The following is a 13,440-nucleotide window of genomic DNA, read 5'->3' as shown; positions in this document are numbered from 1 at the left end:
AGCATATTATTCAGCCTTTAAAAAAGAAAATTTTGCAGTACCTGACATGAATGATCCTACAGGATCATAGAAAAACATACACTGCATGATTACACTTCTATGAGATATCTAAAATAGACAAACTCATAGGAACAGAGAGCAGGATGTTTGCCAGTGGCTGGGACAAGGAGGAAACCTGGAGTTACTATTCAATGGCATAAAGTTTCAATTACGCAAGATGAGTAAGCTCTAGAGATCTGCTGTCCAACATTGCCCAACATTGTGCTTATGGTTAACAAAACTGTACTATGCACTTAAAATTTTAAAAGAGTAGGTACCAGCCGGGTGCAGTGGCTCACGTTTATAATCCCAACACTTTGGGAGGCCAAGGCGGGTGGATCATTTGAGGTCAGGAGATCAAGGCCAGCCTGACCAACGTGGTGAAACCCCATCTCTACTAAAAAATACAAAAAAAATTAGCCGGGCGTGGTGGTGGGCACCTGTATACCAGCTACTCAGGAGGCTGAGGCAGGAGAATTGCTTGAACCCGGGAGGCAGAGGTTGCAGTGAGCTGAGATCGTGCCACTGCACTCCAGCCTGGACGACACAGCGAGACTCCATCTCAAAAAAAAAAGAAAAGAAAAAAAGAAAAACAGTAGATCTCATGTTAAGTGCTTATACATTAGTTAATTGATTTAAATGATTTTAATGATAATAGTAGGTTGTCACTAGCCTCTTTGACTGTAAAGCTGCTTGTCCTGTAGCACAAATCAAAGCAGGGCATTAACTTGCATCAGTAGTTACTGTTTTCTCCATGGCTCTATCACCCTAAAAAAAAAAATTTTTAAAAAGATAAAAGAGTTTCACTTAAAATTGTTCTTGATAAAATATTACAAATTATTAATTTTATTGAGTCTCTACCCTTGGAGGAAAAAAGAATATAGAAGATAAATATGGCAACATAGAATTGATAAGTATGTGTGTTTATTACATTTGTTTTTAACATAATCAATTCAATTGCAAGTTTATATCATTTATATTATTTTTTAAATAATGGCTGTGTTCAACAAATGATGCAAAAAATTCCTTTAATTTTAACATTTGGCTCTTGCAAGTGGTATGAGCTGGCTTCAGCAGACCACTGCATATCCGTCTCTAGTCTTCATTACTCACTCACCGGCACTCTCTCCTCTCTGGCTGGCCCTACTCTGTAAAGGTAGTATTGTGTCATCACTCAGTTTTCATGAACTGTCTGCATTAGGATCACTTGGAGAGCATGATCATATTCCAGATCAATTCGATCCATTTTGCAGGGAATGGGGACTTGGAAATCTGCATTGGAGTAAGTGGTTGGGTTGCCCCAAACATACACACTTCCAGTGGTGATTCTCATGCACACAAGGTTGCAGGAACAATGGTTCAAGAGAAGTTTGATGGAACAGCATTTTTTATTTTTGTTTTTATTTTTGGCCAGAGTTTTTTAATACCAGGCCTACTTGTTTTGGAAGATTACTCAATGACTTCATCTGAACAGGAGGCTACACTGTGAGCATTCCATTAAATGTTTATTCATAAAATAATGCCTGTCAATGGGTAGGCACAGCACCTAACACAGGAGAAGTGCTCACTAAATGGAAACCTGCTGTGCCCCTTCACCCCTTGCTGGGGCAGACTCTCCAATTACACAGCCTCTTACCAGCCACTGCAGTGTCCTGTCCAGGCCTTGCTGTTCCAGAATTTTTTCTTCTACTTTCTGAACTCCAAACACAAATGCCTGCCCCTCCCTGTTAAGCACCAAAGAAATTCTCTTAGCCAGCCTACACTGAAGCAGCTCCTCACTCACATTCTGAAGCATATTGGTGGTTATCTAGGTCCCCTGACCATTTCTGGCCAGTGCTCCAGCAGGGATCATGATTCTGTCACCGCTGGATTCTGTGCATAAGGAGAGTCAGGCAGGTATGTCACCAAATATTTATGCCACTTTTACTCGAGCTTGTGTAATTAATTAAAAATTAGGTAAATTGGTAAATATGAGAGTAGAAGAAGGTTGAATGCTTTGGAAACACTTCAAGTTTGAAAATGGAATCAGCTATGGATGAGAAAACTGTAGTAGACTAAGGAAAACAAAAATCTCTAAACATTCTGCCCTTAGATTTGTTCAAAAACTTATCACTCCACTTTTAAGAAACTAAAACTAGAAATGACAGAAAATGAATTATGAATGTGATATTTTCAAGAAAAATGAAAGAAACTTCAAGTCAATGGTCCCATATGCATAGAAAAGGCCTTGATCCTATATCCAACAATCAACAGATGAATCAGTATTGCTTATGTTTTAAGTTAAAATAAATTATCAAAATTGTTCTTGTATGCTTCATTTTTTTAAAACAATTATCTTCTTTAACTGATTTTTTTTCCATTAATCAACCCACTATATGTTCCAATTACATCAGTCAAGAAGGTAGATACGTACCAGACCAAACAAGTAATGTAAGTGACATTCTGAACATGCCACTTGAATTGGTGGAACAGTACTCCATCTACAAGTTGTGACCACCTGAATATTTAATTACCAATTCAAATGTGGTCCAAAGGGCTTATTGTTGCTTTTTAGAATTATTTTTTATTTTTACTGTTGAGCGAGGGGATGCCTCTATTTTGCACAGGCTGGCCTTAAATTGCTAGCCTTGAACTGCTGGTCTCATGCAATCCTCTTGCATCAGCTACTGCTGTGACCGCAGGCATGTGCCACCACACCCGGCATTGTTTTTCTACAACTCTACCCTGTGCCAATTTCTCTGTATTCCAGTCACCACCCCAGTATCAGCAACCTCCCAGCAGCACTGCCCAACAAAAATACAATATGAACCACATATGTAATTTTAAATTTTATGTTAAATAGTAGCCATGTTAAAAAAAGTAAAAAGGAACAGATAAAATTAATTTTGATAATAAATGTTCATTCAACATATTCCAATTATTATCATTTCTACTTGTAATCAATATAAAATATATTAATGATATACTGTCTTGAAAATCCATTGTGTAATTTACATCATAGCACATCACAGAGAGACTAGCCATATTTCAAGTGCTTAGTAGCAACAATCGGCTAGTGACAACTGTATTGAACACCTGACAAATCTTGCTCTTGTTATAGTCCCATCTTTAATAATTATTGCTTTTGCTTTATCTTCACAGGTAATATCTTGGTGCAGCCTCTGGTTATTTCTTGCCTGGACCATGGTAACATCTTCCCCTTGAGATTACTCCTCTCCATCACTGGTTAATCTCATTTCTAATCTTGCTGCCAAAATTACATTCTCCACTATTCACCTTGACTGCACTATCTAGGATTCTGTCATGTCATCTTTCAGTGGATCAAAACAAAGCCATGATCTTCTTCCTCGAAGAATTTGATTAGAGAGCCCTAGGCAATCTTACTTTTTACATTTACTCCTGCTTCTTTCATAACCTCATTTTATCTCTCAAGCTATTATTTCAAATTTCTGCAACCACCACGCCCCCTGCAAAGGAAATCACTGGGTAACACGACATAATGTATCAGAGCACTCAGTCTTGGAGATCAAGCTGTCTACCTTCAAAACTTGCATCTGTTGCTTGCTACTTCCGTGACTACAGCAGTTATTTACATCTTCATGAGGAACCAGGTGGGCTCCAGGGAAACAGATTCTGAAATGGAGGTTTCCATGCAGGAGGTTTACTAGGGAGTGCCCATGAGGTCAAGCCCAGTGGAAAGGAAGGGAAGGAAGCAGGATTGTGCAGAGGGAGAAGTTCAGCTGCCATGCAGTCTCAGGAAAGGCCTCAGTTGAACCCATACTTGTATCTACACCATCCTTACCTCCTAAGCTGGCTTTCTTCACCCCCAGGCCAGCTCTATCCCCAAGACTCTGTTTCTATGATCTTCTTCTCCACCAGGAAGTCTTCCTCTCTCCTATACTTTCAGGTCCTCTTTCTCTCCTTGAACTTTCTCATTACATGAATCTCTCCTATCCTTTATAAAAAAGTGAAATCCTCACTTGAGTCCACTTTCCTCGGGAGCCAAACATCTCAGCTTTCTCAGGTCTCATTCACTCTTTATTCAACGTCTACTCTGTGGGTTCCAGCCATTTAATAAAACTTCATATTCACTGATTATTTACTGTGTGTGAGGTATTACACTAAGCACTCTATGTATAGTATCTTACTAAATCCACATGTGCACATCAGAAAGTGATTGTCCAGGTCTTCCTTCAGAAATTAAGAGCTGTTACTTCAGCAAATGGATGTGCTGTCATCAGAGGACCTCAGCTGTCCACCTCTTTGGAGGATGGCCTTAGCTGAGGAGAGTCCAAGACCACACTACACTGCCTTCCCAGTTAGCACACATCCAGCAATTGTTCATTTTACAGTATATGTACATTACATGCAGCAGTATAAAGGCCGAATGTCCTCACCCATGATCAGAGCAACTCTCAAGTTTCAACCCAGCTTCAGAGCACCCAATGGGTTCAACTGAGGCCTTTCTTGAGACTGCCTTGCAGCTCAACTTCTCCCTCTGCCCAATCTTGCTTCCTTCCCTTCCTTTCCACTGGTGTTGATCTCATGAGCACTCCCTAGTAAACATCCTGCATGGTAAACTCCATCTCAGAATCCGTTTCACTGGAACCCAGATGGTTCGTTATGACGACATAAATAACTGCTATAGTCACAGAGGTAGGAAGCAACAGATGCCTGTTTCGAACCTGGGCAGTCTGACCCCACAAGCCTGAGTGCTCTGATCCACTATGCCATGTTACCAAGCGATTTCCTAAAGGGCCACCTATTGAATGCTTTTAAATTCTAATTTTCCTGGAGCACTCTGCTGCATTTAATACTAAAGGCAGTATTAAATGCTTCTTCCTTCCTTGAAACCTTCTCTTCCCTTGACTTTGGTGTCTGCATAACTTGCTAGCAGGAACTTTATGACCCTCCTGGATTTCCTCAGGGCTCCACACTTGGCCCATTGTATTGCTCCCTCTTCACATATGGAGGGTGACCTCATCCACCCTCATAGTTTCACTTATCACCTCTCTCCTCCCATGTTTATAGCTCCCAGGATTCAGAGTCCTGTGTCTTCTACTTAGACAGAAACCAGCCTTTCTTAACTAGTGTTTACGCCCAAAGCCCAGCACAGTGAGAATCACAGTCATAGGAGCTCAGTATATGTTTGCAAATGAATGACTGAATTAGAAAATTCACTACCAACTTTCCTCTAGCTACAGCACTCAGACTTCTCCCATTGTTGTGAATGGTCTCCTTACTCAGCAAGCTCTTACACTCCCACACTATCCTACAGGATCCCTTCCTAAGTGTGATGCAATAACTACAGTTTCCTTTTCACTCATCAACCACATTTACCAAGTTGCTTGCATGTAATATACGTCATTTACCAATTTTCTCATTCTACCTGTGTAATTATTCAGTGTAATTCCTATTTCTGTCTACATTATTACTTTGTTCATAATATAATTTTAAGTCCACCACACTACAAATGTAATATTCAGAAGAGAAAAGTAGAATTTCTACTATGTTCTTACCTTTGGAAATCAAATTACTGAAATGAAAATCAAGTAGCCAACTTCCATCAGTAAATACCTCAAAGAGTGACTGGTTTTCCCTTCAGCTGCTGGAAGCTGACCAACACAACGCACAACAACTTTATAATGTAGATAAACTTGCTCAGGAATATTAAACACCATCCAGGTGTACAAAAAAGTACCAGAATATTTCATTATCAACCATAACCATGCCTTATCTCTTATGTTACTTTTCAATTCATAACATTTCTTAATACCTTTTTTAATCTGAAGAGTCCAAAATAGGAAGCCTTTTTGTTTTATATAACATATGATGTCAGGGTGAAATGGTATCTTATTTAATAAAAGCCGTTCACTCCCCTGCTAGGCTACAACATAATAAGTGTATGTAAACACATGTAGTAGTTATGCATATGTATTATATTGTCTCTTCCCTTGACCAAAATTTTGGTAGCTTCTTTGATTCTGGATGGACTGACCGTGGTGCTAACGAGATCATTGAGGTTAATCAGTGATTTATGTACACAGAGAGAAAAACAAACCTCTTACTCATTCCCAGAACTGCACCCTTAATTTCAAAATTCTGTGGATACAACAAATTCACCTCACGGATGAAATGACAGCTTAAAGCAGATGCCTGTGGGTGAGCGAGTGGTCAGTCACATCAACATCATTTGCCACAAAATCATTTAAAAGTAACTGAAACAGCACATTTATTAAGTGTATGATCAAAGAATATTCACCAATAACAATGGCTTAGTTTTACATGATTATTGCTATTGTGCACCTCAGTGTAGATTCATCAAAGTCCTTGAAGTTAAATAAGGATTCTCCTACACCCCAACCACAATATTTGTATTGCCTGTTTTGTTGAAAAGTAACTCATATCTGGAGTCTTATTCCAAGTCAAGGAAAAAGGCAGCATGGTTTGCTCTCCTCTTGGTTGCATGGTTTAGTACAGCAACACGCATCCTGAATCCGTAACCTGGGAGAGGGCAGAATCCAACACACTAGGTAGACGAGGGCCCAAGAGGTATGGAGGGGTAGCTGCTCAGCCAAGTTCTATCGGTGGCTCAGCCTATGTCTTGAGGCTAGATCTGCTCTGTCATGAGTGACTTAATAGATTACCTCTTTCAGAGGGAAACCTGTGGTCAAATGAATAATAGAGTTTAGCTGAGAATCTATAGGGGAAGAATGAGGGCTGGGAGAACAGGAGAGGGCAGGGAAGAGGGAGACACAGGGAGTGAAGGAGAGGGACAGAGAGAGGGAGAGGCAATGGGAGAAGAAAAGGAGGAAGAAGTAAAAAAGTAAAATGGATACAGAAAGCAAAAGTAAAGCTGTTGAAAAATGAAATCACTAATATCTATCTAGTCAGGGGTCTTAGGAACTTTATGCACTTCACGTATTTCAATGTAGTAAGTGTGGGAAATTTACCTTTCTTATGATTAGTCCTAAATCAAACTGAGACATCTCTGCATCTTACTAAAGATACACAATAGTATAATAATAATTTTAAAATTATGTTACAAAGTACTTCAGTGTTTACGAAGTGTTTCATCTGTGTTTTCTGACTTGATCCTCACAATGACCTCGTTTTATTATCTACATTGACTGATAAGCCACTTAAATTTGTGAAGAATACATTTCAAAGCAAGCAAATGCTGGGTCAAAATATATATTATTATTGGCTTAAAAATATACTTTAGAATTAACTTCTATTTAAGTTTTTGGAGCTGAGCTGGTTCTATTTTAGAACAACATACTATAAACCTAAACGAGCCAAGAACGAATTAAATTTCTATGTTCTCCTCCTGTCTATCTAAAAAGAAATTATTTTTCTTTCCTTTCCTTTTTTTATTTTTCTGGAGACAGATCTCACTCTGTTGGCCAGGCTGGAGTGCAGTGGCACCATCACGGCTCACTGCAGCCTTGACCTCCCGGGCTCAAGTGATCCTCCCACCTCAGCCTCCCTAGTAGCTGGGGCTACAGGTACATGCCACCACACCTGGCTAATTTTTGTGTTTTTTGTAGAGATGGGGTTTTGCCATATTTCCCAGGCTCCTCTGTAACTCCTGGGCTCAAGCAATCTGCCTGCCTTGGCCTCCCAAAGTGCTGGGATTACAGATATGAGCCACTGTGCCTGGCTAGAAATTAATATTCTTGTATCCTTACCAAAGACATATAAAGTGTGATATGCCTTTATTAGCTCTAAAATGTGGTGGTGGTGTTCTTCAGATTTAACTTTAATGGTATACTCTGCTATTTAAAAACAAGATACCAAAAAACTGAATTTAAAAGATGTTACTTACAATGGTCTACTTACAAAATGTTGTGTGAGTCCCTCCACTAATATAATGTTCAGAGAATGCTAAACGCGCATTTTCTCTTAAATACCCTTTGGGAGTGAAGTTGACAAAATGAAAATCGCATGGTACACTCTTTTCAGACAAATGTCACAAAGGATGATTGATTTGTTCTTTAGCCACAAGATGTGGGTCAGCCTCTTTATTTAGAGCATGCGTTAAGTTGCTCAGGAATCCACAGTGGTAGCTCTGAAAATGACACAGATGTTCACAGCAGTACACTAATCTTTTATTATAATCTATAATCATATCTTCTTGGATGATATGATTTCCAAACTTGTGACCCTCTCTCCTCCCCCTGCCAAAAAAAAAAAAAAACCCACCCTGTTTTCCTCCCAGTCTTTCTTATCTCAGAAATAGCCTCAATATTTGTTAAATGAAATTCATTTGCAATCTTGATCTTTCCCTTTCCCACACCCCACATCAGCAATCTCTATCAATTCTATCTTCATGTTATACATGGAATCCACCCACTCCTCACCACTGCCTTGGCCACTACCCTAAACTAAGCCACCAACTAACTTCTCTCACATGGACCATTTCAGTCCCTTCCTAACTGGTCTCCCTGCCTCTGCATCTGCCCACTTAGAATTTGTTACTCAAACAGCAAGCCACTTTCAAAATGTAAATCAGATTGTATCACTTCCCTGCTTAAAAGTTTCCAGCAGCTTTCCAACGTACTTGGAATACGTTCCCAACTTCTTACCATGGCTTTCACAGTCCTACCGGATCTGTCTCCTGGCTACTTCTCCCTCTCCTTGAGTACAACTGGACTCTCTCAGGCTTTCCTGTGAAGTAGGCACTCCAGGTACTATTTATCATATCTTCTTGTTTATTTCCTTCATTGCATCATCACAAAATGATGTTGTTTCTTTACTTGTGTTGCTTTCTTTTCCCAATGGAAGGTGACCTATCACCAGAGCCTAGTCTATAAAAGAGATTCAATAAATATTTGTTGAAAGAATGAATAATTCGTATGTCCTAACATTTTCATTTAAATCCTCAAGAACTATATGCCAAAGGTTCTAATTTAAACTTTAAACATTTCAAGGAAAGAAGCAATCTACCTCTAAAAGAATGTAATTCCTCATAACCTTACTAATAGCTAATGTCTTTAAACCAGACTCTGTGCTAGTCATGGGCTTTAATCTTCCACCTACTTACCATATGCTACAAATATGAAAAATAGAGTTTAGAAACATTAAATAACCTGTGCAAATTCATATAAACAGGAAATAGTGAAGACAGGGTGGCAGGAAAACAGCATTATTTCCATGGTGTACTGGAGGGCTTTCCATTCGTTCATTCAACAAACATTTATTTAGGACCTAGTAAATGCCACGGGCTCAGCTTTTACTGAGTGAGATGTGGTCAGAAAGGAATACAAAATTGATTAAGTTGTAGTTCCTACCAGGGAAGTATTCAGACCTCCCTCTCCAGGCTGAAGAAACAAGATTGCCTCCTCCAGTGATAAGCACATTCCCTGTCTAGAACCAATCATCATGCAGAGGAGAGTTTATTTCAATTGGGATTTAGCAGAAGTGAGGGCTGGGAAAAACATATGCTTTTAAGAAGCGATTTTTGGAGTATTTTGAACACTCTGAAAACAATACACAGCAGGTCCTTGAATTATGTCATTTTGTTCCAACATTGATGAGAAAGAAAAATGATTTCCAGCTGGAGCCAGCCAACATCTGTGGAGAGTTTGCACGTTCTCCCTGTGTCTACGTGGGTTTTCTCTTGGTAGTCCGGTTTCCTCCCACATCCCAGAGATGTGCATGTTGATTTGATTGATGTGTCTACATTGTCCCGGTCTGAGCCAGTGTGGGTGTGTGTATGAGTGTGCCCTGCCATGGAATGGCATCCTGGCCAGTGGGTTCCCACATTATGTCCTGAGCTGCTGGGACAGCCTCCAGCCACCTATGACCCTGAAGTGAAATAAGCAAGTAAATAATCTTACTTTTTAAAATTAATCTTACCTAAATGTACATATAGCTCACAATTTTTTCCATGTTTAATATTAGAAGTGTTTGGGGTCTTTATTTAGAAGCTCGTGGTGGTTTCATGACCAGAAGTATGCCGTAGGAACTTAACTCTTGTTTATATCAATTAGCTTATGGTAAAATTAGTTTCTTTATATGTCATTTTGTTTAAAGTTGCAGTTTCCAAGAACCTACTGATGACATTAAGTGAGGACTAATTGTATAATGAATGTTCAATAACTAGATTCGTTAAATAATTAATGAATTGACAGATTCAGAACACACCACACCCCCAGCTCCTTGGGACACTTATGGCAGGAAGTGTTACCAAACACAATGAGTCATTAATACTGTGTGGTTGGATAAAAAAATTAGGTTCGGCTGCCACGTTGCTTAACATTGTTTAATAAAGGATTCTTCCAAGCTTCAATTTTTTTAACTTGTTCTTTCTGTTTCCTTGCCTCGGCAAACCAATATTTTGGCTCCTTGAGTTTTCTTATATTTTATTTACTACTTGCAGAAACCCTAACAACCCCACCACCATCCCTACTTGAACTTGGTTTTAGCTCTTCCTGGGAATTAGCTTCTTATCTCCTTAGCTTGTTCAGGCTGACTCCCAATACCTATGCTAGTTCATTAGCGATTTAATAAATCCACTCCTAGGTATCTACCACTAACCCATGCTTGGCCAGACAGCCAACAAGTGCTGTGCCAAAAGCACCATCAAAATAAATGGCACAGGCGAGGCACAGTGGCTCACGCCTGTAATCCCAACACTTCGGGAGGCCGAGGTGGGCGGATCACTTGAGGCCAGGAGTTCGAGACTAGCCTGGTCAACATGGTGAAGCCCCATCTATACCAAAAAATAGAAAAATTAGCCAGGCGTGGTGGTGTGCACCTCTAGCTACTCGGGAGGCTGAGGCACAAGAATCGCTTGAACCCAGGAGGTGGAGGTTGCAGTGACCCGAGATTGCACCACTGCACTCCAGCCTGGGCGACAGAGAGAGACCCTGTCTCAATAAATAAGTAAATAAACAAATAAATGGCACAAATGGTGCCTTGAACTGATAGGATTATGCAGGAGAGGAAATAGAGGGCAGGTGAGGGTTAGTCACACAGGTTTGCTGATGGAAACAAGCCACAAAGCTCTATGGTCTTCCTTCCACTTCTCTTGCTTCTTGTGCACAGCATTGCAGCAGGGCAGCCTCCCTTGTCTAAAGAGCTTCAGAAACAAACTCCAGAGCACAATAATGACCTAGCTTTGCTCATTTCTCCAACTTGTCCCGCCATCTCTGAGTCCTCTCCAATCATACAATCTTCTTTCAGTATCTGGTTTATTCTATTCTCTGTCTTGCCAGCAGATCTTTGCATATTTTGTTGCCTTTACTTGAATCACTCTTCCCCTCTGTCCCCCTTCATTTCTGGTTAGCTTTTAGTTGTCCTTCTGGTCTCACGGTACACATTATTTCCTCTGGGAGCTTTGTCTAACAGCTTCCATCAAGCAAAAAAGATACTGTTGCTATGTGATCTCAGAGTTCCTTAGGCCTCTCTCACCTTTCAGAGGTTTTTAATAATTACTTATTTCATTGTCCATAATCTCCCCTGTACTATAAATTGTGTGAGGGCAGGAATCTTGTCTCTCATGGCCCCTAGTGTACTCTAGCACCTAGCAGCATTTGATACATAATGGAAAACTAAGTAAATATTATTGATTGAATGAATGAATACATAAATTCTTAGAGATCAAGCTATGCTCCTCAGTTGACATCTGATATGCTGCTATTTAAGTCGAACCTCAACAATTCAAAAATAACTTGCTCAAAATCTACACTCATTAAGCTGCAACTCCTTCCATAATTGCGGGAAACAGTTGATGGTTGTGGATTTATGCAGGTATGAGAGCAATGTTGCTGGGCTTGATGAAGAACCCATCACCACTACCTACTCCTGCCAGTTTATATGGAGATACGGGTTGTAACCAAAGAAACCTGGAATGCAACAGTACTGACTTCGAAGTCCTGAGTAGATGAATTAGACTTGGTTTATTGCAACTAAACTAAATTTAAATGGCTTAAATAGGAAGGGAAGGGAAGGAAAAGGAAAAGGAAGGGAAGGGAAGGGAAGGGAAGGGAAGGGAAGGGAAGGGAAGGGAAGGGAAGGGAAGGGAAGGGAAGGGAAGGGAAGGGAAGGGAAGGGAAGGGAAGGGAAGGGAAGGGAAGGGAAGGGAAGGGAAGGCAATGCCTGTAATCCCAGCTACTCGGGAGGCTAAGGCAGAAGAATCACTTGAAACCAAGAGGCGGAGGTTGCAGTGAGCCAAGACCACGCCACTGCACTCCAGCCTGGGTGACAGAGCAAGACTCTCTTTCAAAAAAGGGAAGGGAAGAAGGAGAGAGGCGGGGAGGGAGGGAGGGAGGGAAGGAGATTCACTATTTCAGTAAGACCAAGAAAATGCTTCATGACTTATTTCTAATTGGCTCCTTGTTTCTGAAGGACAACCACTTTCCCCTAACACCCCGTGGCCAGGATTAGATGTTAATCACTGCTGATTTCTTAGTCTGGGACTCTTCAGTAAAGAATGAAAGCTGTAAAGCAGGCATGCTGCCCTATTAAAAAGGAATTTTCTCAATAGCCAGTTCTCAGAATACTGTTGCCATCCTGTTGCTCATCCCCACTGCCCTGAACTAGCACATTCGAGAATAATTCTTAGTCTTCATAGTCTTGTCTGAGAAACGCTTTCTAATGTGTGAGTTTTGTGCAGTAACCCAGGGATGGATAGAGAAAACCCTTGATTAAATGGTAAAAATAGACCGGAGATGGTGGCTCAAGCCTGTAATCCCAGAGCTTTGGGAGGCAGAGGCAGGCAGATCACTTGATGTCAGGAATTCGAGATCAGCCTGGCCAATGTGGTGAAACCCTGTCTCTACTAAAAATACAGAAATTATCTGGGTATGGTGACACATGCTCTAATCCCAGCTACTCAGGAGGCTGAGGCAGAAGAATCACTTGAACCCAAGAGGCAGAGGTTGCAGTGAGCCAAGACCACACCACTGCACTCCAGCCTGGGTGACAGTGAGACTCTCTCAAAAAAAAAAAAAAGGTAAAAATAAACTGGAATAGAATGAAAAAACAAAACCATGAAAAGATCATTCATTTGGGTAACCTAAATTGTCTGGGGGGAAAAGTCAGCTGAACCACTTAGTTCCGGGTTATTTATGCTTTCCATCCAGCACAGCACTCCTCACAGCAGGAAAATCACTCTTGTTTTTGAGGTGTTATAACAGATGTTACATGATAAGAGATTATTCATTTGAATGAAAATCAGAAAAACTGATAAAATAGCTGATAAAAATCACTTTAATGTAAAATTCCCAAATTGAAAAAATGTAAAAGTTTTTGTTCTTAACACAACCATTAAAAGTTGTATACTGTGAACTAATGGATATTTTAAGTTTAAACATATATTTGGTAGTTATATCAAATTATTTTTATATATTGCACATATCTACCCATCACATTTTACAGGAAAAAAATTGGCAA

Source organism: Gorilla gorilla, chromosome 3 (genome assembly GCF_029281585.2).
Source record: "Gorilla gorilla gorilla isolate KB3781 chromosome 3, NHGRI_mGorGor1-v2.1_pri, whole genome shotgun sequence".
Lineage (NCBI taxonomy): Eukaryota > Metazoa > Chordata > Mammalia > Primates > Hominidae > Gorilla > Gorilla gorilla.
Note: the sequence above shows the minus strand (reverse complement) of the source record.